The sequence below is a fragment of the Hemicordylus capensis genome, chromosome 4 (assembly GCF_027244095.1).
Source record: "Hemicordylus capensis ecotype Gifberg chromosome 4, rHemCap1.1.pri, whole genome shotgun sequence".
Taxonomy (NCBI): Eukaryota; Metazoa; Chordata; class Lepidosauria; order Squamata; family Cordylidae; genus Hemicordylus; species Hemicordylus capensis.
The window spans coordinates 276,710,701-276,735,684 of record NC_069660.1 but is presented as its reverse complement, the minus strand read 5'-3'; the positions used below and the strand labels follow the sequence as shown (position 1 = coordinate 276,735,684).

Here is a 24,984-nt window from a genome sequence, read left to right as displayed (position 1 = left end):
CTCCATTCAGTTCCTTACAGCTGTAGTCCAGTTATTTGGTTCACAGCCTATCATTTTTCTTCCAGACTATAAAATTTCCCTTGTGTGTTCTCTTGTCCCTAGGCTGCGGTAAAAGATTTTTCCTCAGCTCTACTTAACTTTTAGCCAAGTGTTGGCAAATCATTTATTTAGGGTCATCATTATAGAGCCTCAAAAATCTTGGGTTTTGTTCAAACCAAGTTCAATTGTTTATATGCAAACACTTGATTGTGGACGAAGGAGCCAACCTGATGTGCATCATGGAGGACCAGGTTGTCAGGAGTAGCTCAGGAGTTCATAGCAGCCATGACGTCTATGGCCAGCTGGTTTCTGGACTGATGCATGATGCCGGTCACATGCTTGATTTGGTCTTTTGCTCTGAGCAGGGTGGTGTTCCATGGGTGGGGACTCCTGTCAACTCCCAATTGTCATGGATGGACCACCATCTGGTTAAGGTAGGACTAACAATCACAACCCACCTCTGGAGTGGGGAAGGACCTATTAGATTGGTCTGCCTGGGGGGGATATTGGATCCAATAGGATTCCAAGAAGCCTTGGAAGGGTTTAGAGTTGGCTCTGCTAGTGATTCTGTTGATGGTCTGGTGGAAACATGGAATAATAAACTCACTAGAGCAGAAGACACAATCACTCCTAAGCATCCTCTCAAACCTGTTTCAAAGTAAGCCCCGCCCCCGAGGTATTCAGAAGAACAACGGGAGCTGAAGCAGTGAGCCAGACTACTAGAGTGCAAATGGAGGAAGACTCGGTGCGAGTCTGATAGGTTTGAGAGCACAGAGCACATTTGAAGATCTATGATCTGGCAGTGTGGGCAGCAAATAATTTTGTCCGCATTGCTTCCACAAATTCATGTCCAGCAGAGTTATCTAGGGTCGTGAGGGGGCTAGTATGTATCCCCTTCCTCTTGAATTTGAACTTGGGACTATCAGTCACTCCCTGTGACATCTTTAATGACTTTTTTGTGGATAAAATCACTTGTACTCAGGTTGAGCTGGATTCCATAATTACTGCTGAGTCTATTGTGGAGGTGTGCAGTAACGTATCTTCTATGATTAGATTGGATCACTTTCAGTTTGTTCAGACTCCCGAGGAAGTGGACAAAATGCTTCAGACTGTACATCCTACAACCTGTTCTCTTGACCTTTGCCCAACTTGGCTTATCCATTCTGGTAATAATATATTATCAGAGAAGGTCCAGTAAGTATTATAAATGCTTCTGTGAGGGAAGGCAGAATGCCTCCTTGACTTAAGGAGGCTATTATTAGAAACCTACATTGAATTCCTTGGAGTTAGTTAATTACAGACCCGTTTCTAATCTTCCATGGTTGAGCAAGGTAATTGAGCAGTTGTTGGCCTCTCAGTAGTATTGGATGATACAAGTAGTATTGGATGATGCAGTATTGGATGATACAGGCAGAGGTGCACCTAGGTAATTCTGGAACCTGGACCTAGAAGCCTTTGGAGACCCCCTCCTCTGCAAATTAAGCATCATCATGCTCGGCTGAGTGACCACATCATCCAAGACAGAGTAAAGAGCATTTTGAGAGCCCCTGGGGCTATGGAGGCCCTGGACTTTGGCCCCAAAGTCCACAGGTAAGAGTGCCTCTAGATACAGATTATCTAGACCCATTTCAAACCAGCTTTCAAGTGGGTGATGGGAGTGAGACTGCCTTGGTTGGCATGATGGATGATCTCCAATTGGCTGTCAACAGAGGTAGTGTGACTCTGCTGGTCATTTTAGATCTCTTGGCGGCTTTTGATACCATTGATCAAGTTATCCTTCTGGATCGTCTGGGGTGGGTGGCACTGTTTTACAGTGGTTCCATTCCTACCTCTCTGGCAGATTCCAGATGATGTAACTTGGAGACTGCTGCTCTGCAAAGCGAGAACTACTCTAAAGTGTGGAGCTGCACAAGGATCCTTACTATCTCCAATGCTCTTTAAAATCTACATGAAACTGCTGGGGGAGATCATCAGGAGGTTTGGTGCAGGGTGTTATCAATATGCTGATGATACCCAGATATATTTCTCCATGTCAACCTCATCAGGAAATGGCATATCTATTTGCCTGTCTAGAGGTGGTAATGGGCTTGATGAGGGATAACAAACTGAAGTTGAATCCAAATAAGACATAGGTACTAACTGGGGAGGGGCAGGACTCAAGAGATGGTTTATATTTGCCTGTCCCTGGAAGATCTGTATGTAGCTTGGGAGTGCTCATGGATCCCAAACTCTCCCTTGTTTTTAGGTTTGAGGCAGTTGTCAGGAGCGCTTTTTATCAGCTTTAGCTGATACATCAGCTACATCCATTTCTGAAGGTAAATGACCTTAAAACAGTGGTATATATGCTGGTAACCTCTGGGCTTGACTACTGTAATGCATTCTACATGGGGCTGCCTTTGTATGTAGTATGGATGGGGTTACATAATCTGGAAACTACAATTGGTACACAGAATGCGGCAGCCAAACTGAGACAACCCAAAGGGACCACACAAGACTGATTTTAAAAGAACTGCAGTGACTGCCGATACGTTTCAGGGTGAAATACAAAGTGCTGGTTATTACCTATAAAGCCCTTAATGGCTCGGGCCCTGGGTATTTAAGAGAGTGCCTTTTTTGTTATGAACCCTGTCACCTATTAAGATCATCTGGAGAGGTCTGGTTATGGTTGCCGCCAGCTTATTTGGTGACTCGGAACTGGGCTTTCTCTGTTGCTGCCCTGGAACTTTGGAATATGCTCCCTGTTGAAACAGGAGGCATCTCCTTCTCTGTTTTCAGGAAGACCCTCAAGATGCACCTGTTTTCACAGGCTTTTAATTGGAATTAATTTCAATAACCTGTTTTATGGGATTGTTTTTATTGTGTATTGTGGAATTTGAATATATTTGTACTCTTTTATATTGTGTTTTAAATGTTGTCAACCTCTTATAGATGTACTTATCAGGCAGTATAAAAATATGATAGATAAATAACAATTAATAAATATGGATGAGGGAGGAAAGGGGGGAGTGCCAAAATTGAGTTAATGAATAGCATTCATCTTATAGCAGTATTTTTAATCACTTCATCTCAGGAAAATGCCTGAAAGCAGCATGGCTGCCATGCTCCTCAGTGATATTTCTTCTCACCCCAATCAGCAGCAACTTTAGGGATACAAATGAGAATGTTTAACCTTGTTTAAAAGGATATACTTTTTTAATTTTTAAACAGGGGAGCTGGTCTTGTGATAGCAAGCATGACTTGTTCCCTTAGCTTAGCAGGGTCCACCCTGGTTGCATATTAATGTAAGGCCTGATGTGTGAGCACTGTAAAATATTCCCCTTAGGGGATGGAGCTGCTTTGGGAAGAGCAGAAGGTTTCAAGGTCCTTCCCTGGTTTGGGTAGAAGCAGGACATATGGTCTGACTCAGTATAAGGCAGCTTCCTATGTTCTTATGTACACATTCCTTATGCCTTCTTTGCCTCCCATCTATTCTCTTGAAGCACCTTAGACTTGGTAGCTGATTGTAGTCCTATTGAAATTTTGTAGTCCTTACAAGGACTACAAAATTTCAATAGGACTACAATCAGACACCAAGTCTAAGTCTAACTCCCAGCAAGTCTAACTCCCAAGCAATACTATTGATATTTGATATTGATATCGTGACTGTTGATGACTCCAGTTGCCCAATAGCACTGCTAGAAAGAACCTTTCATTTGTCCCATGATCCTAGACATAGTTTTCAGACACAAGACACAACATCTATACTGAAGCTAAACAGGTTTGGGTCTTATCAGTGGCCAAAAGGTCAGACATGTATTCTTGCTGCCTTGAATTCCTTGTTAGAAGTTGAGGATATAATTATAAATCAAAGAAAATCAATCAATGCATTTGAGAATAAACTCTACGCTAGTGGTCTTTACTATTTTTTCAAGCGGGGCCTACTTTGGCAAAAAACCTTCAAAATTTCATCCATGTCATTCTCACTGTGCTGATCTCTGCATAGTACTGCACTTTCCTCAGTGCTGGGTAGGCCCTTTAGGAGAGACCAGAGCCGACAGTTAAGAGCTCTATGGGGAAAGTGCTGGGAAGGGCTACACCTCCCATGGCCAGCATCAGTGCACACCTTCCAAAATGGTGCAGGAACTGGGCAAAGCTCAACACTGCACAGTGAGAATGGTTGTCCCCATATGTGTCAAGGGGACTGTGCAGAGTATTCAGCTTTTGTGAAGCTTCACACAGGCCCAGTAAAGCACTTAGGTTTGATGGGGGTTGCCACTGGCCTCTGGGCCTTACAATGAAGAACAGTGCTCTACAGAATAAATAGGACTGGACTGTAAAGTATAGGCACTCTTACCCCTGGACTTCTGGGCCAAAGTCCAGGGCCTCCACAGCCCCCCCCCCCCACAATCCTTTGTAGTCTGTCCTGGGTGGTGTGGTCATCCAGCTGAGCATGACGATGCTTAATTTGCGGGGTGTGTGTGTGTGTGTGTGGTGCTCCAAAGGCCTCTAGGCCCAGGCTCCAAAATTACCTAGGTGCACCTCTGCGCAAAGTGTGTATGTATGAATAAGAATATGCAGCTGCTTCTCCTGGTAGAAGAAAGTGAGAGCTTCTGTTTCTTGGTGTCAGGGCCATATACAGGTGAAACTCAGAAAATTAGAATATCGTGCAAAAGTCCATTAATTTCAGTAATGCAAATTAAAAGGTGAAACTGATATATGAGACAGGCGCATTACATGCAAAGCGAGATAAGTCAAGCCTTAATTTGTTATAATTGTGATGATCATGGCGTACAGCTCATGAAAACCCCAAATCCACAATCTCAGAAAATTAGAATATTACATGGAACCAAGAAGACAAGGATTGAAGAATAGAACAATATCGGACCTCTGAAAAGTATACAGTGTACTGTGCTTGATTGGCCAGCAAACTCGCCTGACCTGACCCCATAGAAAATCTATGGGGCATTGCCAAGAGAAGGATGAGAGACATGAGACCAAACTATGCAGAATTGCTGAAGGCCGCTAATGAAGCATCCTGGTCTTCCATAATACCTCATCAGTGCCACAGGCTGATAGCATCCATGCCACACCGCATTGAGGCAGTAATTGCTGCAAAAGGGGCCCAAACCAAGTACTGAATACATATGCATGCTTATACTTTTCAGAGGTCCGATATTGTTCTATTCTTCAATCCTTGTCTTCTTGGTTCCATGTAATATTCTAATTTTCTGAGATTGTGGATTTGGGGTTTTCATGAGCTGTACGCCATGATCATCACAATTATAACAAATTAAGGCTTGACTTATCTCGCTTTGCATGTAATGCGTCTGTCTCATATATCAGTTTCACCTTTTAATTTGCATTACTGAAATTAATGGACTTCTGCACGATATTCTAATTTTCCGAGTTTCACCTGTATGTGTGTATCACAGCCTGCAAAGTTCAAGCAGCCCAGACCTCTCTGGAACAAGCAGTTTTTGCCTGCTCTTGGGACAGGTAATCAGAATTTTGTTGTCAACTACCCTCCAAGCAGCGCCATTATTGGTAAGGGCTGCAACAGTTGTGCTCCTAGCCACTATAATTTATGTGCTGTTGGCGGTGAGGCTGTATCAATGTGAGTGCAAGGCATTTTTTTTAAAAAAATATTCTGCTTCTAAAGCAAAATACTTTAATTATTACCCATTCTAATCTAAATTCCTAGACTGCCAGAAGCAGAGCATCTGGTCCTGTGCTTGTAGCACCCATATGCAACCTTTTCTTTATGTACATTTTCTGTAATATACTGTGAAAGACAATCTGTCAAGTAATACATTTCACAGTGATTATTTCACTTCCTGGGTGGCTAGGGCTTTTTGGCCCACAGCCTGATGCCTTCCCACTGCTATGCATAATTCTGCTAAAACTGTCAGTAATTATAGTGCCTAGTGTGTCTTATTACAATAAGACTCTAAAAAAAAAAATTTAAAAAAAGGAGGGAAAAGACCATCTGTCTCACACTGTTTGCTCTGCTTTGGTTAAGACTTATTCAGTCTCTTGGGTTTTCAAAATGCTTCCTACATCTTGTGCTTTCAAAAGCAACCTTAGCCATCCTTCTGATGTGGTCACACATACCCCTTTCATCCTATTTTCGCCACTTTCCATTTGTATTGGAATGGAACCCAGACACTGTAACCCAGACACCTTAACCTGAGCATCATTCTAAAGTGGATCACTTCAGGAGCTCACCTGCATCTGCACAAATAGTTCCTTCACTCAGAATTTTTGATGCATTTCAATGCAAATGATGACCATTTTTTGTAGGAGCTTTATAGGTACCAAGCCAAAGGTTGCCAGTTCAAATCCCCGCTGGTATGTTTCCCAGGATATGGGAAGTGCCTGTATCAGACAGCAGCGATATAGGCAGATGCTGAAAGGCATCATCTCATTCTGCATGGGAGGAGGCAATGGTAAACCCCTGCTATATTCTACCAAAGACAGCCACAGGGCTCTGTGGTCGCTGGGAGTTGACACCGACTTGACGGCACACTTTACCTTAAGGAACATAAGAACAGCCCTGCTGGATCGGGCCCAAGCCCATCTAGTTCAGCATCTTTCGCACAGTGTCCCACCAGATGCCACTGGAAGCCTACAGATAGGAGTTGAGGGGATGCCCTCTCTCCTGCTGTTACTCCCCTGCAACTGGTACTCAGAAGCATCTAGTACATGAGCCAGGTGGGGTGGTTGATACAATTTGGGGGTGGGGTGATAAAAGTTATGATTTTTGACAAGGTCTATGCTCCTAGAGATGGAAAAAAGGTGATCGCATTGCAGTACTTTCCTTGTGTTGTCATGCTTTTGTTCTGATCATCTGGCTTGCACTGGCCAAATTTGCAATGGTGTTTAAAAAGTTTTAAAACAAAAAAAAAACAAAAACCCTACTATAAACATTTATTGATATTATCAGAGGAATGGAAATGAAAATTGGCAGGAATGGCCTCCAAAGATTACTCCATGGGGAGTGTACAATTTGTTCATTGTTATCCTATCCCTACTCTAACCTCTTTGTACAAACATTTTACACAAATGGTTTGGAGTTAGGGATAATGAATGGGTGAGAACACACAGAAAGCTGTAAATGCAACCTATAGGAGAACCTTGATATTTGTGGGGGTTCTATTCCCTGCTGCAGCTATGGATATGGAAACCATGAATATCAAATCATTGGGGCTACAGGATGGCAGGGGAGGGGGTTAGGTTCCTGGTCATTGGTAAAATCATCCAAAATTGGCCAAATATTTTTTTGGGGAGAGAAGCTGTCTAGCTACATGCTCTGCTGGTCCCCTTGAGTTGAGCTGTACCCCCAAAAGGCTGAAAATTGGCAAAAAAACCATGGGTTTTTAATTTTTTTCAACAAATGGAGCCATTTTGAGGCTCATAAACACAAAATGGCAGCTGGAAATTACCTTCAAGGTCATTTCCAGCCATCTCCGACCCATGGATATGTGGAATTAACCCCTTATTATTATTGTAAACAAACAAACAATTAAATAAATAAATAAGAAAGATGGATCTTATCTCCCACCCCACCCCACCCCCACACATTTACTGAGGATGTGTGTTATTTACCCAACCGCGGATACACAAATCCACAGATGTAGAGTCCATGGATATCAAGGTTTTACTGTATTTTCCATTTCAAAGGGGGTAGGTAGCCAAAAATCAACACAAGCATTCATCCTCTGAGATGGTTCCAATGGCCAAAATGTGTGGGCCTGGCTCATGAACAAAAGAAAAAACAAGCTTTGGCAGAGGACTTTGGAGTGAGAAAGTGTCAGGGCTCCAGTATCCTTAACCCACTCCTACCCTCTGTTTTTCAGCTGAAAATCTTGCCGAAGCCATGCTTTCTACCTGGGATTCTAGCCATGTATTTACACCACATATTTGGAACTCTGAATGGAACCTGGAAGGATTAAGCATTCATTTCCTCAGTTGCTTCTTCCTTGCAAGTAGCCATCTATCAAAGTTGCTTTCCTACATGAAGTAGGTGTGCCGTTTTGTCTCATGCATTTGTGTGTAATGTGTGGTTTCACCCTCGGACACTACTTAGCAAGAAGAGATGAATAGAAACATATTTATGAATATAAACAACCACAGAGACACATTTGTGTCTCCAAATGTGGAGACAAATGTGGAGACACAAGGGAATATTGAGAATATTTTGTATTTGTGTGGAGAATCCATCCATAATATAAGCCTAATATTACTTAGCATTTATATAGAACCTTAGAATCTCAAAGCATTTTATGCAAATTATGTTGTTATAATCTTGACAATGACTTTTCCTTGTGATTGTTGATCACATTTGGTAAATTCAAAAGATATATGCTGCTGTTTGTGAGACACTGGCGCTTAGAGGATGGAGGATTGATTTTTTCCCCCTTATTCCTTTGGGGTAGAATTATTTGTTTTTATATCCCCCTCTCCCACACAGAGACATACAAGCACAGGAACAGCACAGCATCTGAGGAAACTGAGAGAATAAGTTGAAAGGTGAATGTCCTATTCTATTCTATTTTATTCTAATGCAAAAATAATCAGTGTTTTTAATTTGGCTAAAGCATATGCAGATGAAATACCCTTTGTAGTAGCTGTATGCTAATTCATTTGTTTACATAGTTACATTCAGATGCAGGCAGTTGAATATGGCATAATATTGGTCTTGGGATTTAAAATTCAAAACTAGCATGGATATAATTTAGGAATATTTGGTACTCATTACCTTTATCTTTTAGAATGAAGACTCTGACTGCAGACTCAGCAGATCCATGTAAATGCACATTCTTATTACTTTTTCTGTCATTCATTCTTCCCCTCTACATTGCTCTGCAGACAATAATCAAAGAATAGTCCTGTTTTAAGACATCTACAGATGAGAACATCCCAGTCTTTATTAACTCCCCAAGGAGCAATCATAATGCAAGTTAAAAATATTGCTTATATATACATTGCGCAGTAATTAAAATACAAATTAATTACACAAATGCTGCAATTTTGCCATAGCAATTTAATTTAGCAATGATCTCTCTGTTTGCCTGGTGCTTCACAGCCTTTTCTTCAGCAAAGTAGTCCTGGCAACGGGCAGCAGATCAGGTCAGAGATCTAGAGAATAATCTGGTTGGTTTGTCAATTAAAGCTGAATCCATTGCACAGGTAGCTTGAAGGAAAACAATAACTAGTGATGGGTTAAATATCCACTTTATTAATACAATAAACTTAATAAACAGGAACTGTGTGATTTTATCAAGCTGGCCAATAATACAAAATCAACTATCCTTATTAGCCAGGTGACTTAATAAATCAATGCTAAGAATCCCCCCAAGATTGAATTTCCCACTCATTCTCATCTCCACGCTTTTACCACCCACCCACCCCCACACACAAAGGGCCATGGAAATGTATTAAATTGGATGCCATGAAATAAATTGAATAAATTGAATCATATCCTTGAATAATTGAAATCAGGTCTCTTTCTATTTATTTATTTTTATATTCTTCTCTCCAGTCCTTTTTATTGCGTACCTTAAAAGAAAAAATAAAATAAAAGCTGCAAGCAAAGCACAAACATTTTGACGTCCAGACGCCAACTTCAGTGTTCCATGTCTCACTGTTCCAAAATCCACACTCATAAATCCCAAACACTCTCCCTAAATCTAATTAGGCACCTGATTAGCACATGAAAAAAAGAGGGGAGGAGGGGGAAGGCAGAAACGGATGACTCACAGCTTTGCCTGCTTATCAGTAACTCTAACAGAAAAATGAAAGAGGGGAAGATGTGATCTAAATTACTGCTTACCCTTTAATAACCTATGCATTTCAAGTTTTCTTTCCGTTCTTCCTTACCATTGACCTCAGACTGTAATTTGTTGAAAAACAATGCTTCCCTTATCTTTCTTTTGAGTGTACACGGTTCAGATTCTAAGATGTTTATTTTAAGGTGTATTGTTTTTCCATTGTGTTTATTTTTCAAATGAACTGAGCATGGCCTTTCCCTGTTTATGTATTTGGCATCTGCTAGAGGGTCTTTAAATCTAGTAACCGAATGTCTTCCTGTTTCCCCTATATAATTTCCACCACATTCTGTACAGGTGACTGATTTTGTAAAAACAACAACTCCTTTTTGCTTCCAAGACCCTTCCCCATTTTCACAGACAGGGCAGGCTTCAATTTCACACTTTTTATCATATAGACTAGATCTTACTAAATGCTGCTTCAAAGTCTTGGTAGTTGTGCATACTACATTAGCCTTGATCCCATGTGTTCTTAAACTTTGCTGGCACTGCCTAATTAAATTGTTAGAGATAAAGGGGATCTTAAGCACTGGTAAACTTGCGTCGCTAGTATATCAACCATTTTTATACTTATATCCTGCTTTTTCTTCTGAAGAGCCCAGAGTGGTGAACATGGTTATGTTTATCCTCACAGCAACCCTATGAGGTAGGTTTGGCAATGAGATAAGCAACTGGCCCACAGTCACCCAGTGAGTTTCATGGCTGTATGGGGATTTGAACTTAGTCCTCATCTAACACTCTAATCATGACACCACACTGCTGAACACAAGATTCCAACACTGGCATAATATAAATACCCAAATAAAACTATTTCATTGTTTTGTTGCCAGTATGGTACACAAAGCCAATCCAGGATTTTACTGCATTTGTACAGAAAGCTCAAAGCTGACTCCATATCCAGCCCCCCCCCCCACAAAAGAGCTAGTGTGGAGCAGGTGGAGCATGGGAGAGATTCTGACTCAGTAGTATTTTTAACCTTTTTATATCCATGCATGAGTCACATCAAATTACATAAACTGAACCTCAAGTGACTGAATCAAGAACTGGAAGAACAATTCAATGGCAAACTGGAAACAAAACAGATTAGTTTAGCTTCTTGCAGAGAATGCACATAGACCATCTCAGCTGAGCAAAGTGGCTGTTATCTGCAGCTGGTCCATTGGGTAAACTAAGTCAGGTAAATTAAGTCAAAGAGGTGAGCAGCATAAAATTTTAGGGATATTCAAAGCCTTCCCATTTATTATCACAGGTGTTTTTTCTATCGCTTATCACACATTTGGTATATTTATTCACAGTAGTGGATATGTGATTTTGACAATGGTAACCACCTAATGGCACAGTGGGGAAATGCTTGACTAACAAGCAGAAGGTTGCCAGTTTGAATCTCCACTAGTACTACATCAGGCAGCAGCAATATAGGAAGATGCTGAAAGGCATAATCTCAGACTGTGTGGGAGGAGGCAATGGTAAACCCCTCCTGTATTGTACCAAAGAAAGCCACAGGACTCTGCGGGTGCCAGGAGTCGAAATCGACTTGACGGCACACTTTACTTTAAATGTTTTCCAGATCAGCAGCTTGTAACTTTGTTGCACATTGCATGTACAATTGGCTTCAACTGTGTGGTGTTGCCCATTCAATGACAATCGGAATCATTATTATGCATTGTATTAAGGGGCAGCATCAGGAGCTGACTAGACCAGGCATGGCCCGGGGATCCATGTCCATCAGAGGGCCCACTGGCTAACTGCTGCTGCCTACCACTGCCCAGTAAGGTTCCTCATTGACTTCCTGAGCAATGTTGGGCAGCAGTGGATGCTCCTACCAGTGGTGGCACTATTTTACATTTGTGGGTGGGGCATGGAAAATTGAAAATGTCACAGCCGCTGAAAGGAATGTCCACTACATCTGCTGCTACTGCCCACCATTGTTACCAAGAGAGCCTGTTTGGGGGCTCCCCCAAGGAGCAACCCCTTCTCATTTGGAACTACAAGCTTGTAGTTACCACTGTTTGCACTTTGGATCTTATGGGACCATGAGATCCCCACTTTGTTTTACCTGTAGCTTACTCAAAGGGCATGTCACTTTGGCATGTAGTCTGGGAGAAGGAACTCTTAGATCAAGTTCAAAACGCAGGACTGAGGGAGGACCTCTCAGCGCTGTCAACCCTCTGATTCCTCACAGGTGGGAAGCTGGGAGTAAACGTGACTTAATCAAGAGCTATTCTTTAAAGAATAACCCAAGTATTCTCCCTGTGTTGGCACAGTGGATCAGGTCCCACATAGCACCACCTCAGGAAAGAATGAGAAGAAAGCTACAGGTCAACTCCTTTGCTAACAAGTATGTTAATGACTGGCTCGAGCTGAAGGAAGCTAGCTTGCTTACATTTTAGCCACCCCCAGATATTCTAAAAGACATGAGATATAATATTTGATACTTTCATTTCGCTTCTTCCTACATGGGTCTTTCAGACCTTCCCTAGTCTTTGTCCAAGAAGAAGCTCACTCACTCATCACTTTTGAACAGAACAATGTTGCATCCTGTCCTTGTACCTTGTACAATCTTTGCATGGTGCGATTAGCAAAATGCCCTCGGGCAAGACTTTTCCTATAACTGGTCAAGACACGATCAATCTGTGTGCTTTCTGTGTCTCCTGGAATGTGTGTGTCTCCTGTGCCTCCTGGGTCACTGTGTCCCTACCTCAGATTCACCAGGTGGTTCTTCCTTGAGCCCATCATTTTTTCCCCTCCGTCTTGGCACAGGCACCTCATTTTGCCCTGCCTTGACTCTTGCTCCTGCTTTGCTTTTCACCTCCAGTCTGGCCCTTTTCCTAATCCGGTCTGCACAGCATGCCTGGTTGTGAGATTTTGGTTCATTTTTTAATTTTGGCTGGCTGACGGACCTCTGCCTGGTCCTCAGTTTCCCGCTCCCACCTGCCTTCCTGCCTGCCTCTGAGGAGAGAAACCACTTGGCCACAACTGAGCTGCAAGGATTCACGGCATTCCTCTGGGAAGGAGCAAGGTAGTATATAACCCCTATTCTCAAAACTCTTCCTTTCCCCCTCATTCCTCCTGAAATCCAAAAAGTCTGTTTCTCTCTTGTCAGCCTTGAGTGAACTTAATCACGAAACCCAAGCTAAATGGCCTCCTAGTGAGCTGAAACATAGTCTTTTGTAACTTGTGGGTCTTGCTAGTTTAATTTAATTGCTCTTTAACCATTATTTCATCTTTGTGTACCCCCAAACCCTTCAATAAACCTCATTTTATTTGAACTTTACCCTCTCCATTCAGTTCTTTCTGCAACTGAAGCTTTGAACAAATTTATTCTGAAGGTAGGACTGCTGCATTCCAAGCTAGCTAATTTCCCCACGCATGTCTTAAACATAGCTTGGGGTTCCTGCCAATTCCCCAGGAGCAGTTCCATTAACACCATCACTTAGTAAAGGCAGGGCCAAAGGAGAGACAGCAGTGGGAAGTAGCAGATGCTCCTTCTTCAACACAAACAGCTGCAAGTAGATTAACGGTGCTGAAGAAGGATTGTTGTCCACTACCCTTTAGCTTTCCTGGATGGCCAAACATAATTGGGAATGTGGAGGTCCCCTGTTCCATTAGATGGTCCAGAGCAAGGTTTTGATCCAGGGACCCCAAGAACCTGACAGTTTGTGTAAAGAGGTGGACCCTCCACCACTGAAGATCTACTCATACTGTTGTGTTGGCTAATCTGTTGCTTGTTTAGGACAGTTACCCATGAGTGTGACTACCTGATTTTGGCTTTGGATATATCCCCATAGAATATTATTGTACATGTCAGTTCTGAAGCCCAACTCATCTAGATGTGCCTAGTTGGAAAATTAGGAATGTCTATTCCCTCTAGGCCTTTGTTGATAGAAGGAATGCAATTCTGAATTGGCCAAAGGCAATTTGCTATCACACATAACATGTTCATCTAAAAAGCAGCGGGAAAGGATATTTATAGTACATTCTTCTAGGGATGTGCAAACAAGTTCAGTGTCGAATGTGTACAACATTGAACCTGTTTGGTTCGACTGTTCGGGGTTGAACTGAACCACCCCCTGTGGTGTGGGGCTACCTGTTCAGAATTTAGAACATAAGAGTAGCCTTGCTGGTTCAGGCCCAAGGACCATCTAGTCCAGCATCCTATTTCACACATGACCCACCAGATGCCTCTGGGAAGACCACAGGCAAGAGCTGAGGCATGACCTCTCTCCTGCTGACCTCTCCCCTGCAATTGGCCGGATCAGTATGGCCCAATCAGATATGTCTGTTGGCCCTCTTAGATGTGTAAAGAAAGAGTCTGAGTGAGCACATGGTGAGCATGGAGTGTGAGCATAGAGGACTGTGTGTGACTGTGCTACATGATTATGCAGTGGCAAGATGACACATTCAATGTAGAGAATGTGTGCACACCATGCTCCTCTTCTGCACATTTGAGAGGGCCAATGAATATATCGTCATGTGTGTGTGAGCTCAGAGTATGCAAGTTCTACCAATATCTACCATGAGAGAGGAAGACTGTAAGGGTGTGCATGGAACTGGCTGGTCTGGTCTGGTTCGAGTCTGAACTGGATCCTAACTGGGCTGGGCCAGTTCAGTCTGGCACCCCTTCGAATGCCCCCAGTTTGGTACAGTCCAGGGGGCTTCGTGATTTTGTATTTTTAATTTTTATATATATATATATATATATATATATATATATATATATATATATATATGTGTGTGTGTGTGTGTGTGTATGGTAAGTTAAATATATATATATATATATATATATATATATATATATATATATATATATTTAACTTACCCCCTCCAGGGGAGTTGCTCGAAGTGGCACTGTGTGTGTGTCCACGGAGTTTCACCCTCCCCCCGCCAGCTTCGCTTACTGCTCAAACTGGCCCATTCAGCCAGCTCTTTGGCCTGTTTGGACCTTCCCTTTCCAGTGCGGTGGCCATTTTGGAAGCTGCCACACCTGCGCAATTGGCTCCTGCATGGCTTGGGTCATGCCAGACCATGCAGAGGACAATTGCGCAGGTGTGGGAGCCTCCAAAATGCCCACCACGCCGGAGGAGGAAGGCCCAGATGGGCTTAAGAGCCAGTCAAATGGGCCAGTTTGGGTGGAAAGGGAGGCCACCGGGGGGGAGGGGCAATCTCCACGGACTCCCCACTCCACCTCCTGCTCAAGCAATTTTCCCGAGGGGGTAAGTTAAAAAATATTATTTAAATGTTTTTAAAAATTGCAGCTTCCTTCGTTCCTATGAATTATGGGAGGAGAGCTGGTCATGTTTTAGCAAGCAATTTGTTAAGCAGGGTCTACCATGGTTTAGATTTGAATGGGATACTATGTGTGTGAGAAGTGTAAGATGTTCCCCTTAGGGGATGGGGCCACTCTGGGATCCACCTGCATGCTTGCGTGCAGAAGGTTCCTTCCCTGGCATCTCCAAGATTGGGCTGAGAGAGATGCCTACCTGTTAAGTTGGAGAAGCTGCTTCCAGTCTGTGTGTACAATACTGAGCTAGATGGACCAATGGTTTATATGGCAGTTTCCTGTGTTTTTATATCTTCCACAATATTATGCAGTAAAGGACAGTGAATTCACAGAATCAGCTGAACAACTTGCTCAGCACCTGCATTTAAGCCAGCTGAACCAGGTTTTTTAAAAAAATATATAAAGAACTACCATAAACAAATTGTTAACCAAGCCAGAAAAGCTATCATATTTGAGTATCACTTGGTCCTTATTAGAGAGGGGCCCTGACTTGCTCTCTTCTATCCTTAAATTAAAAGAGACCACTGTGTGCGATAATTTAGAAAAGAAGCCATTAAAGTCCAGCCAAAATTAAAGCATGCTGTCATAAAAGGATTAGTTATATTTTTCAATCACAAAACTGATGAGAGAAGCACAAATAATAAATAAAGTCAATTTCATTCTGAATTTAAAAGAGGAAATTAGCTCTGCAGGTAGAAGGTAGTTTTGCTCAGGAAGCTGTAGGCTGGATATGCCGGGTTTTTTATTGCATCGCAGAGAGCATTTTTAAAAGGCAGAATTAAAGATGAGTGAAATGATAGCTTTATTTTGTGGAGGAAGAAGTTGGAAAGAACTCATGCTAACAGGGAAATCCTATAGTCTCACTATACTTGGTGGAAATGGATCTTTGGAAGCTTCCAAGTGAAAAAGAACCCCAAAGAGCTGCAGAAGGGGAGACTATAAGGACAAGAGGGTTAGCAGGGAGGAAATCCTAAAGAGCTTACCTCCCCACAGATGAGTGTCAAGCTTCCCTTGGGCTGGGTGGATCACCTGCCCAGATGACTACTGGCTCCTGCTGGAAGCTCAGAGGGCCAGGATGCGTCGCCCTGTGTCCAATAATCTGAGCTCCAATAATCGCCCTGAGCTCCAATAATCCACCGCAGGAGTACGTGGTGCATTATGTCAGACCTTTGTTTGAGGATTCAGAAGAGGAGTGGAAGGCAATGAATTAACCTGAGGATCCCGAGAGCCAGCTCTGTGATTGGAGGGAGGAGGCACTCGTGGTGGGCCAGGAGAAGGGCTTGGTGCAGGAGGCAGAGCAGAGTAAAGAATCCTAGGAGGAACTCTTGCTGCCGGTGTGATCTCCCAGGGCACGCAGGGGCGAGAAGCGACGTGACCAAGTCAGAGAGCTGAGATGCAGCTGTCGCTGGCAGCGTGCACGAGATTGGGTGGAGCGCTGATTGATTCCAGCTGGCCAACTGCTATAAATTCTGCAGCTTCACTCAGGATGGGCTGCTGGAGACAACTCGTCAAACAGCCTCAATACCTCCCTCTGTGAAACCTTGGACACTTGGACTTGGGACCTGGTGAGCGACCTTGGTTGCGGGGAATACAGGTTGGACTTGGTACTCAGTTGTGATTCGTTCTCTTGTGCTTCTTTACAGATGCTGGACGAAACCTTGTGCCTGCCTGGAGGAAGTGTGTAACCGAAGACAACTCTTCACCTGCTACTGCATCGTAAATTACAGACGGCCTCATTGACTGTGGCGGGTTTACGACACATTATGGGGAATCCCCCTCCCCAAGATTGCCTCAGTGTGCTAGCAGCCATGGCTGGCAGACAATCAATAAAACAGGGTTAGGAGAGTACTTGCTCTCCTAACCTCATTTCAGAGGGTGGCTCTGTAGGTGGGTTAGCTGCCGCAGCACCACACACGCACATGAAAAACTGGGCTGGGCTTCCTTAGGACTAGCTTCAGTATTCTGTTCTGTGTTAACTTCCTGAGCTTCAAGAGCTCTAAAAAGCAGCCTACCCCTTCTGCACCAGACCTGCAATATTTCCTTTCCTGTATCGGCAGTAGTGGGGTAGCATCAAAAGCAGCTGCCGCCGCTGCAACAGCTTGTGGGGATGAGGAAGGCTTTCCTTTCCTTCAGTCTCTCTCACTGCCCCCCACCTCCCAACCTCACTCCATTGCAATAGTCTGTAGGAAGGCTCAAAGACCAGGGCCACTACACCTTGACTCTGATGAGCTGCAGGGTGACAGCAAAGTGGGGAAGGGAAGGGGGAGAACTTTCTGTAGTCCCTGTTCAGCAGTACTCATGTCATCCTTTTCCTGGCACTCCGTAGCATGCTCCTGGGGCTGGAGGCAGGCAGGCTGGGGTGGTGATGACAGAGAAGACATTTGTGTGCAGCTGCTGCTTCAGCTGCTGCCTCTGAGACAGGTAAGGAGCTGGCTCGTGAAGGGTTGGGGAACTTCTCTGAGCTATCTTTGATTGGCTAGGTGAGTTATCCAAGTGGTGGTGGAGAGGGACAATTTCCAAAGTAATTCAAGATGAACTCTCAGCCGTTTACCCATCACCCTTTATAGTTCCCCAGGGTCCAGTCTGTGACTCACCGCTCTCCTCTGCCAGGGAACCCAGCCATATAGACCAGAACTAAAGGGGCCAAATATGAGGCAGTACATCAAAGGATCTCTGCTTATGGGCTCAGAGGAGAAGGATTAGAGAAGACTCACATACCAGATGAACTAAGTGATATAGTCATGCAGAGGGAATGGTAAAACGGCAAACAGACTCATTTAGGTAACTGTCAGACTTTACAGTGCCTTTCATTATGCTTTGCTCCTTTCATCCTTCAGTGATGTAGTTGCAAATTCAGAAGTGTAGGTGCTCTCCATGACAGCTCCCATGGCCATGCCTACTCCAACCGCCAGAGAAGCCAAGAAGTACCTGTGCTCCATCCCTGCGTATCCCCCTTCCACCACACCCTGTCAGTCACATGTTTCCATGTTCCTCTGGTTGATTCCTAGTGAACATGGATTTCCCATCTTCCCACATCATAGCAAAAGGAGCTTTGTGTGACCATCCATCCATTCCATCCATCCTTTTCTAATCCTTGGACTAGGCCTCACTGACAGCCTGACCTTTCTGTTTCAAAGACTGGTTTCTTGCAGAATCATTGTCTTATGACCTTCTTGGTGTTACGGAACCACATACCCTTGGCAAGTTAATGAACTGCAGGAAACTTTTGCTTTATTTTATTCCCTGGCTCCTTAAATATTTAACAGCATCTTTATAAATATGTACAAACCTATCCAGAAATAAAGCATGTACATCTTTATGAAGTGCTGAAGGGCATTTACTAGGGAAAAGAGGACAATCTAAAAATCTTCATGGAATAAAACGAGTCAAATAAAGTTGCATATTATTATATATAAATTTGCTTTATCAGTGCAGAATTCAAAGGCATTATTCTTTATCGTGTTGGCATCAAGGCTATTTGTACTTTTACCACAACTATAAATCTAGTTCCCTATCTCTTCACCTACATGTACTACAGATATTTAAGGACTTGTTTTCACCTTCAAAAACACTGGTGTGAATTCTGTTTCAGCTTTCCTGTCCATATATAACACAGTGAGAGGTGTGAATTTCTCCCCTGTTCTCCTGGGACTGATCTACCAGGAGCAAAATATTTTACAATGGAATTTTCAACTGCAGCTACGAATATTCATTTCATTTCCTCACTTCTGAGGACCTGATCATAGAAACTTAACAAAGGACAGGGGTGACATCAGTTGATTTCCAGCCAGATATAATGGTGACAGTCTCTTGACTGATGTAAAGCTTGGCAAAACCTGTTAACTTGGTAAGGAGGTTCTTTTGAGTTCTGGTCTCACAAAAGGAGGACAAAATACTGAGAGCCAGGGGTGTATCTAGTGAGCAAGTAATGTATGCAGTTGTTGGCTCCACTAGCTAAGAGAGGTTGGCTTCAGAGAAACTTGCTGCACCCGTAAGATGAGGTGCATCTCTGTTTCAGTACAATGGTAAAAGCTTTCAGCTGCTGCCTTTTTTTAGTTTTCTCAATGGAGCTGTTCCAGTATAGTTATTCTGAGTAAAACTTTGAGAAACCATTCTGAGATTGCCTACAAACATATGTAAAAAGAGGATGAACTGAACTCTGGAACGTTCGACGCATCATGGGCAGGACCGGCCCATACACTAGGCAGAACTAGGTGGTTGCTTAGGATGCCAACTCTTAGGAGGCATAGCTGCAGTCCAGGGGTGTTGCTTAAAGGATCTGGGCCCTGGGCCCACAGAACCCCTTTTTATAATTAAACTCAAGCATACCCTCCCAATAATAATTACACGTGGGGGTTTTTTTTTGTCTCTAATATTATAGTACAATAATATATATTATAATTGTCCGGTGAGGCCGGCTGTCCTTACCTCCAAGGATGGAGTGGTGAGGGGGCCCAAGGAGGCAGGGATGGGTGGCAGCCAGGGAGAAGCAGAGGAAAGACTGCCAATGGGCAGTGACTCAGCTCCAGTGGAGGAGGGTCAGAGCCCTGAAAGGGCCAAAGGGGAGGCACAGGAGGATAACATCAGCAGCACGCTCCCCGAAGGGAGGGGGTCTGAGCAGGAGGAGGGAGAAAGGGGAGAGGCATTGGCAGCAGCTCTAAAGGGTAGACAATTTCAGGGAATAAAGAGGGTGTTGGCCCCGTAATTGGGGGCGGGTGATGCATAGTCCATGAGCAGGCATATAAGGAGCTGGCCGGGGATGAGGGGCCGGCTGTAGGAGAGTGTCAGGGGGCCCAGGAGAGAGGCAGACACAAGGAGCAAGAAGCCTGGGATGCAGGAGGTACAGGGTGATGCTCAACCCCCTTTCTTGTCCCTGCTCTGAGGCCAGATCCGATAAGCCCAGTCAGGCTTGGTAAAGGGGACAGGGACGTGTAGCCGGACAATAATATTATAGTAACCTCTGAGGGTGGAAGCAGCAGAGAGGTAGAAGAGGCTAGCAGCTCTCTCCCCTGCTCTGTGTAGGTAACTGGAGGCCTAGAATAAGGGCTGATCTGGAGGTGAAAAGCTGGACAAGCATGAGAGCCAAGCCAAGGCACAGCAGGATGGTATAGCCGGTGCTCAGACGCACGCACACGCAGTAGGTGAATCAAGAAGAGACACACTGCTTGGCGGCCTCAAGGACAGATATAGGCAACATTTTGCCCAGGGGCCAAATGTTGACCACACCTTTCTGCTGAATAGGGTGATAGCCAAAAGAATACATTATATTCTGTTCAAACTTTGGTGGGTGTGCTCTAACAGCTCAATCAAGTGAATAGGTTTGAGAAACCTGCGTGGGATGGGGTGAATGGGGGCATTAGTGCTTATCTCATTGTCAGGAAGGATTTTGATGGATGCTTGGAATTATGGGTGTGCATGGAACCGTCTGGCCTGGTTTGGTTCGAGTCCAGAGTGGCCTCAAATGGAACCAGGCCAATTTGGTCTGGCCTCCATCGAACCCCCCCCCCCCCGGTCTGGTCCCAGACCGGTCCATGAACTTAAAAAAAATTTTTTTTAATGCAAAAAGGAACTACCTGTAGCCCCTTTGGGGGGCTTGCTGTAGCCACGGGGTGTGTGTGTGTGTCTGCGCTCCTCTTCCCCGCCAGCCTCCCTCATCACTGCCGCGGCCGGGTAAACGTACTCTTTTTGGCCCTTTTGGGCCTCCGTAAAAGCAAGTTTTTAGGCCATAGGCCATGCCAGTCATCACAGAGGGCATTTGCGCATGTGCGGTGGTGGCCAAAATGGCAGCCGCTAGCTTTTACGGAGGCCCGAAAGGGCCAAAAAGATTACGTTTACCTGGCCACGGCGGTGATGAGGGAGGCCGGCGGGGGGGAGAGGGAACCCGCTCTGATCCCGCCATGGCTACAGCAAGCCCCCCGAAGGGGCTACAGGTAGTTCCTCTTTACATTAATTAAAAAAAAAGTTCACGGACCTGCCGGACCAGACGGAACTGGGGGGAGGGTTCAGTTCCATCACAAACCCACAAACCCCAGGACCGAACCGTCAGACCGCGGACCGCCGGACCGGTTCTGCACATTCCTAGTTGGAATGTGTTAACAAGCAAACCTCCTGAGCCTAGAGCCAACCCATTAACAATTCTTGTTAGAGAGGTGAGCCTGTTGCCTCTTCCCTGTTCTTCCTGTGATAAGCTGGGGGGCTAGATGTGTCGACAGAGGGGAGAACTTGGCTATTCCTGCTTGAGGAATAACTCAATTAACTTGTGTCTGCTTTAGCATCCTCACCTGGTTTTAAATGGAGAGGAGAGCATGGGGGCTAGCCCCCGCTTTCAGTTGCATGTTTGGCTTGACCAGGGATTATTTTCCACGTGCAACCTGCTAAGCGACTTACCCTCATGAGTTAGCTCATGGAAGCAAATGGTGAGCCGTTAGTTCAGAGAGTCCAAAGTGGAAACTACAAGGCTGTAGCTCCAAATCAGGTGTAGGGGTGCCGCAGAGCCCAAACAAGCTGTCCTCATCACAGCTGGTTTATTACCAATAGGCACCAATGCGAGTTTTTTTAACTTGTCAAATCAGGTCCTGTGGTGGGACTTGATCCAGATCGCATCCATAAGAACATAAGAGAGCCAGCATAGCATAGTGGTTAGGGTGTTGGACTAGGACTGGAAAGACCCAAGTTCGAATCCCCATTCAACCATGAAACTCACTGGGTAACTCTGGGCCAGTCTTGTATCTCTCAGCCTAACCTACCGCACAGGGTTGTTGTGAGGATAAAAATAAGCATGAGCTCCACATGAGAGCGGGATATAAATGTAAAAAATAAAATAAATAAAAACATAAGAACAGCCCTGCTGGATCAGGTCCAAGGCCCATCTAGTCCAGCATCCTGTTTCACACAGTGGCCCACCAGATACCACTGGAAGCCTACAGGCAGGAGTTGAGGGCATGCCCTCCCTCCTGCTGTTACTCCCCTGCAACTGGTACTCAGAGGCATCCTGCCTTTAAGGCTGGAGGTGGCCTATAGACCAGTAGGAAAAATACTTCCATTTGTTGGTCCTAAATTTCCTGGCAATCAATTTCATGGGATGACCCCTGGTTCTAGTGTTATGTGAGAGGGAGAAGAATTTCTCTCTACCCACTTTCTCATCCAAAGTTGTGGCAAAGGTTTACAGCCTACTCCATGAACCCAGTCTTTTGTAGCACTATATTTATTCAATCTGATGGATTGGATGTGGCCCTGATAGGGAGGAAAACAGGATTGGACCCTCAGAGGTGCTTTACTATAATATTATACTATATAATATTGTACTATAATATTAGAATATTATGGAAGAACCTTACAGATATTGGGCAGAGAATAGCAGCATCTAGAGACTATTGGGCTATACCAACAATATGTATACAGAGCAGCTGAGACTTCTTGATGTCAACATGTTTTAAAGGAAACGGAAACTCTGTGGTTTAGCTGTTTGGCAAGGAACATGTGATGAGGAACACTGAATTCAGACTCACCCTTGCCTGACAGCTGATTGGCAGGATCTCACCTTTATTTAAAAGTTTTCTTGATTCCACAGTTGAGGCTCAACCCGCCAGTAGTGTGTATCTTTTTGGCACGGCCTTCCAGGGTTTTTAAACTGTTTTTTAAAATGTTTTAATTGTTAATGGTTTTAAACTGTTTTGAAATGGTTTTGTAATTATTGTATTTTAAAGGACTGATTTGCGGGTTTTATTTGTGTTGCTGTGCACTGCCCAGAGCTGTTTTGATGGGGTGATATATAAATGTAACAAACAAACAAACAAACAAATGCATTTCTCTAAGTTACCTTCAGTTTAATATCTCCATACATCTATTCAAATAGCATATATAATTTTTAAAAGAATATTCCTGCAATGGAATAGCATAGGAGAATATTTTTACTGGCTACGTTTTCAGAAAGTAGCAGTTACTATTCTAAGAACCATCCTGCTTTTCCCCAACATATTATTATGTTGTTGTTTACACAGTCAGACAGGTGTTATTGACTGGTTTGTTTTATCCAGACATTGAGTCCTTCCCAAGGACCTGGGATGGCTGAATTTTATCATCAATGTTGTTGCTGTTACTATAGATATCGTCGCAGGATATAGGCTGCTCCCAGTAAAGTTGCTTTTTGTAATTGGCTGATGGTGATTTCTGTGGCCCCTATGGTGTTGAGGTGCTCATCAAGCTGTTTTGGAATTGCACCTAGGGCGCCAATTACCACTAGGATTTATTTGGTCTTCTTCTGCCACAGCCTTTCAATTTCAGTTTGTAGATCTTTGCATTTTGTTGTTTTTTCTATTTCTTTTTCTTCTATTCTGCTACCCCCTGGTATTGTTATGTCAATTATTTTAACTTGTTTTTCTTTCTTCTCGACTACAGTTATATCTGGTGTATTGTGTGGCAGATGTTTGTCTGTTTGTAATTGGAAGTCCCATAATATTTTTGCATCTACATTTTCTACAACTTTTTTAATTTTATGGTCCCACAAATCTTTTACTACAGGTATTATTATTATTATTTCTTGTTTACACTGTCAGACAGGTGTTATTGACTGGTTTGTTTTATCCAGACATCGAGTCCTTCCCAAGGACCTGGGATGGCTGAATTTTATCATCAATGTTGTTGCTGTTATTATTGTCGGAGAATATAGGCTGTTCCCAGAAAGTTGCTTTTTGTAATTGGCTGATGGTAATTTCTGTGGTCCCTTTAGCTACAGGTAGCTTGTATTTTTTGCAGATGTTCCAGTGTATCATCCCTGATACCTTGTCATGCCTTTGTTTGTAGTCAGTCTGTGTGATCTTTTTACAATAGCTGATTAGGTGGTCCACTGTTTCATCTGCTTCTTTACAAAGGCGGCACTTGCTGTTTGTTGTTGATTTTTCGACTTTGGCTCTTATTGCTTTTGTTCTTAGTGCCTGTTCTTGTACAGCCAGTATTAAACCCTCTGTTTCTTTCTTCAAGTTGCCATTCTTAAGCCATTGCCAGGTCTTGGTGATGTCTGATTTTCCACTTATATTGTGCAAATATTGACCATGCAGTGGCTTATTTTTCCATTTTTCTGCTCGGTTCTTGACTTGTTCTTTCTTGTAGGCCTGCTTTGTTTCATTGGTGTTGAATAGTTTCTCGTTATTGACCATTTGAAGTGCATCTTCTTCACTGCCCTTGATATATTCTTCAAGGCCTCTTTTCTCCTCCTCTACTGTTTGATGGACTTGCAGCATTCCTCTTCCACCTGAGCTGCGAGGGAGGTATAGCCTATCTACATCACTGTGGGGGTATAGAGCATGATTGATGGTCATTATTTTATAACTTTATTTTCCTGGTCTTACGATCTAGCGTCTCTAGCTCTGCCTGGGTCCAGTCTATTATTCCTGCAGTGTATCTGATAACAGGTATAGCCCAGGTGTTTATGGCTTGTATGGTGTTCTCGCCATTGAGTTTGGACTTTAGGATTTTTCTCCTGATGTATTCACTTCCAATTTTTCTTTTAACTTCAGTGTGTGCGATGTTATCAGCCTGGAGAATGCCCAAGTATTTGTAATGTTCTTTCTCTTCCAGGTTCTTGATCTTGCTTCCATTGGGCAGTTCTATTCCTTCTGTTTTTCTTATTTTTCCTCTGTTCAATATTAATGCAGCACACTTGTCTAGTCCAAACTCCATTGCTATATCGCTACTCCAAGGCCTGTTTTGTTTAGTATTTGTGAAAGTGGAGTCATGGCTATTACAAACAACAGAGGGGATAGTGAGACCCCTTGGAAAATACCTCTTCTAATGCTAACCTGTCCAAGTGTCTCGCCATTGATTGTTAACTGTGTACTCCACATGCTCATTTCTTTTTAA

General features: G+C 43.6%; 1 long non-coding RNA gene across 1 annotated transcript in view; it reads right to left on the bottom strand.

Moving 5' to 3' along the window:
- The window catches only part of LOC128324271 (uncharacterized), a 53,390-nt gene that overhangs the window by 16,628 nt on the left and 11,778 nt on the right, over positions 1 to 24,984 (bottom strand). The window contains exon 2 of the long non-coding RNA XR_008306760.1: positions 8,777 to 8,880. This is a non-coding gene — a long non-coding RNA (uncharacterized LOC128324271). The remainder of the gene's footprint in view (positions 1 to 8,776; positions 8,881 to 24,984) is intronic.